Below are 4787 nucleotides of genomic sequence, written 5' to 3'. Positions count from 1 at the left end.
TTCCCCGGGCTCCCTCCGTATATCTGAGCGCGTCTCGCCAGCGCACTGGTTAACCCAGCGATTTTGCGAGATTGGCAGCCGCGCTCCAGCAATCAGGAGCCACGCTGCGCCGCAGGCCCCGCCCCCAGCCAAATCCTCTTTCCTTCCTCCTCGCCCCAGCCTCCCGGCCAACGCCGCTTACCCGGTGCAACCTCACAGGGCCGGGCCTTCAACGTCAGCACTATGGCTCTCTCTCCTGTCGCCTTCTCTCCTCCACCGCGCAGTCTGCAGACAGCACTTTCCACACTCCTCGCCGGCAAGCAAGCTCACGTCCGATATAGCAGATTCCACGGGCGATTCCACTGACTCGGAGAGCCATCTGTTGGTTTTGCATCTCCTAGAATCCGTTGGCTTTTTTTTTTTTTTTTTAATCCTTTTCCGGGTAACCAGAGGGGAAGCTCAGTTCCCTTAACCCCGAGACCACTAAAGGGACCATACAAAAAGAGGAAACAAGTACATTTTTAAGATTACAAGAGCTTCACAATCGGTAGATCATTTTGTATTCTGGATTAATTTTGCTTTATATTCATATGCTAATCTCTTCCTTTCCACGAAGGGATTATAAGGTTCCACAATGGGGTATCTGTGTAATTTCCTAAAAGGGCACAAAGGGTTTAAATCACTGTTTCTTTGTAGTTGGAGGCAATAGAGAGCGGGAGGAATAAAAATCTAAAATATACACAGAATTAGTTGTGGTGTGTGTTTTTTAACTCTGCAGGTGAGGTCAACTGTGGAACCAAGATAGGTTTTAGAATAAAAAAAGAGTTTCAAGACTGAAAGAAGGAAAAGAGTACTTTAAAAGTTACTAAGTTTTGAAAATAAATTTTGCATTTATGGAAAATATTGGAATTTAAATACTCGATTGCATTTTGTAGGGTTGATTTAACTTACCCAGCATTATCACATAACAGCCTAATTTTGAGTCAGGATAGTGGTTACTCAGTAAGGAAGAAAGGGTTAGGGTGGAGAGGGACATAGGGATACCCTGTGATAGTATTTTATTTTTTGACCTAAGTGGTGATTATACAGGGATTGGCAAAAGTAGGTTTACAGTTGTGAATATGGTGGAAACAAAGTTTATTCTTGTATTATTTGTTATTGTATTTATTATTAACCTAGTTTTACCACCCCTGTATATACTTCTTAAACTGAATATGTATGTGTGTATATTATGCTTTATATGTTATATTGAGGTATTTAATTTACCATTGTAACCATTTTTAAGTATACAGTTCAATAGCAGAAAGTACATTCACATTGTTGTGCAACTATCACCACTGTCCATCTCCAGAGGTATCTCATCATTCAAATTGAAATTCTGTGCCCATTAAACAACAACCTCCTTTCCCTCCTACCTCAGTACCCTGGTATCCTCTATTCTTTTTTCTGTCTCTGTGATACCTCATACATGTAGAATCATGCAATATTTGTCCTTTTGTGTCTGACTTATTTCACTTAGCATAATGCCTTCAAGGTTCATCTATGTTGTATCAGAATTTCCTTCCTTTGCAAGGCTGAATAATATTCCATTGCATGTATATGCTACATCTTGTATATACATTCATTCAGAATGGACACATGAATTGCTTCCTCAATGTCTACTTTATAATTTTTTTAAAATATATTTTATTGATTTTTACAGAGAGGAAGGGAGAGGGATAGAGAGTTAGAAACATCGATCAGCTGTCTCTTGCACATTCCTTACTGGGGATGTGCCTGCAACCAAGGTACATGCCTTTGACCGGAATCGAACCTGGGACCCTTCAGTCCGCAGGCCGAGGCTCTATCCACCAAGCCAAACCAGCGAGGGCTACTTTATAATTTTTTTAATGTGGCTTGAATTCTTACAGCAGGACATCATTAAAGGAACAAAGACGCTTAAAGGAAGGGTTTGTGGACTAAAATCAGTGAAGATCAACACAATAGTATAATTAAAAGGTAAAAGCCTATTTCCAAAAGCAAATGTCACTGAATCCAGACAACCAATACCAGACTGTGACCTGTTGAATATGTTGAGGATTTGGCTTTGCTCATTTTTAAAGAAAGATCCCTTTGTAGTAAGAGTATGTTTACCCAATTTTGAGAGCTAAAGCCCCAATAATAATATATTGTGACAAATAAGTCTTTGCCATTTCATAGTATTCCACCACTTTCCGTCTACTAAAGGAGATATAAAAGTGTATATAGCATTGATAATGCTTTATATTCTTTTGCTGATTTATACATTTAGTTGGAAGGCAAGAATTCCTGAGTTGTAATTTCTCCTTCTACATTTTCTATATTATAATTTCAGGCAAACCAAAAGCACTCATTCTGAGTTTCTGACTTATCACACCTGAGTTTGCCTTAAGTTCTTCACATTGTTGTGCAGTTGTATGAAGTTTAGGAAACTAAGCCTTGTTCTCAGATGCTCTAGTTACTGTGAATGTGTTAGTAGTAATGGAGTAGTATGGAGAAAGGCTTTTGATATAATGTAAGAAAAAATTATATTAAACTCTATGTACAGTAGGTTCATAAGCTTGTAAAAATAAGAATTTTTAATAAATGTGGAAAAACAACAGTAGAATGTGTACTCTTTCTTTCATCTGATTTTTCTAAAATAGTTTTATATAAAAAATTTTTATATAAAATATTTTTGAGATTTGCCATGAATTTGAAAATAATAATGCCATAATATCAAACCTCTATGAGAAGAGAATAATTGGGTCTGCTTATTTTAAGCATATTTTGATCAAATTAAATCTGCATAAAGGAAAAAATGCAACATGGAAATATAGCATGAGTCTGGTGAAATTATGGGTGCTTTTTTCTTCTCTCTATTTGCCAAATGTTCTGTTCTAGGTAGATATTACCTTTCAGAAAAACATTATTTTAAAAAAATTAAAATAAAAAATTGAATCTGCACAACCCTTTGAAAATTATTTTACACCACATGACATCTACAGTCAATGTGGGAAGTTATAATGGAGAGATAGGAGGTTCCCATATATGGTAGGTTTAACTATTGCTGTAATCATAATAATGAATATTTATTGAGCATTTATTTACCATTTGTCCAGAATTATAGCAAGTATTTTATCTTTGTCTTCATTTGTAATTCTTTGAGATGGATATTAAGCCCATTCTACAGATGAATAATTTGAGGCCTGAAGAAGTTAGGAGGCTTGCTTATAATTTAAAAACCACCAAGTTTATATGGGGCCTGAAAAAGATTTCCAGGTCAGTTGGATAGAAAGAATTTCTAACACTATTGAAGTGTGATGTACTTTTCTAAAATTTTAGTAAACCTCTGAAAAACATTCAAGCAATATCATAACCACCATGAAGATAGTATCTGGTTATTAACAGAGGCAGATGTACTGTGAAGCTATTGAAGATTCAGGGCTCCTACATACACAGGACCCTCCAAGAACCTGGAGGGGCTCTAGAAATGGTCTTTGGAAAGACCTAGATATTTTTTCATTATTGTCTAAAATATTTTTTCCATTTCTTTTTTTTTTTTTAATCTTTATTGTTGAAGGTATTACATATGTCTCCCTTTTACCTCCATGGACCTCTTCACGCTCGTCCCCCACTCCAGGCCTCCACCACCCTATTGTCTATGCCCATGGGTTATGCATATATGTGTACAAGTTCTTTGGTTGATCTCTTCCTACCCACCCACCCTCCCCCTCCTTGCCTCTGAGGTTCGACAGTTTGTTCCATGCTTCCATGTCTCTGGATCTATTTTGTTCATCAGTTCATTTTGTTCATTAGACTCCACATATGAATGAAATTATGTGATACTTTATATTTCTTTGACTCGCTTATTTTGCTTAGCATAATACTCTCCAGGTCCATCCATGCTGTTGCAAATGGTAAGAGTTCTTTTTTTTTTTTTTTTTTTAAGCTGCGTTGTATTCCATTGTGTAAATGCACCACAGTTTTTTATCCACTCATCTTCTGATGAGCACTTGGGGCAGTTTCCAAATCTTAGCTATTGTAAATTGCACTGCTATGAACATAGGGGTGCATATATTCTTTCTGATTGATATTTCCAATTCCTTAGGATATATTCCTAAAAATTTTTCAAGTAACATTTTTGTAATTTTTTTCCTCAATAAGAGTCCCCCAAACCTGGATTTACTCCTGTTAACAGTCATTTGTGATCTGACTCAGAAGTGTTGTAACTTCAATAGGTACTTTAAAAGATTATAGTCATATTTTATTACAACATGGAAAAATGTTGACTCTATAACTCAAGTGCCAAAAGCAAAGTAAATTATATGTATATATTATTATTGCTTATAAAATAGGAATTCAAGGACTGTGAGGCAACTTGAAGACTGAAAGCAATAAAATATTTTTATTCATTTTTTTTCATTCACAAATATTTACTAGGCACTTTTTATGTACCACATATTATGCTTTTGGTTACTTGAATTTTTTAAAACTCCATTTCTCTTATTAATACAGTTTTGGAACTCAGTTAAATATATTTGTCTTAATTATCAAATGAAAATCACTTTTCACACACCTCTAATCTTACATTTGTGTACTATGACATGTTAGGAGATACAGAAATATTTAACTATTTTGACCTCAGTTTTCTCTTCTCTAACATATGGGGAATGAGCAAAATGACCTCCAAATCTCTTCCTACTCTAACATTCCATGATCATATCTCTGCTCTTCATTCCCAGACTACTCCTTTATTTCATTATAATAAAACTATACAATAGCAAGAAATTTAGCTGCAAAAATCTAGT

The sequence above is a fragment of the Eptesicus fuscus genome, chromosome 20 (assembly GCF_027574615.1).
Source record: "Eptesicus fuscus isolate TK198812 chromosome 20, DD_ASM_mEF_20220401, whole genome shotgun sequence".
NCBI lineage: Eukaryota > Metazoa > Chordata > Mammalia > Chiroptera > Vespertilionidae > Eptesicus > Eptesicus fuscus.
The sequence above is the reverse complement of the archived record's forward strand: the minus strand, read 5'-3'. Positions refer to the sequence as shown.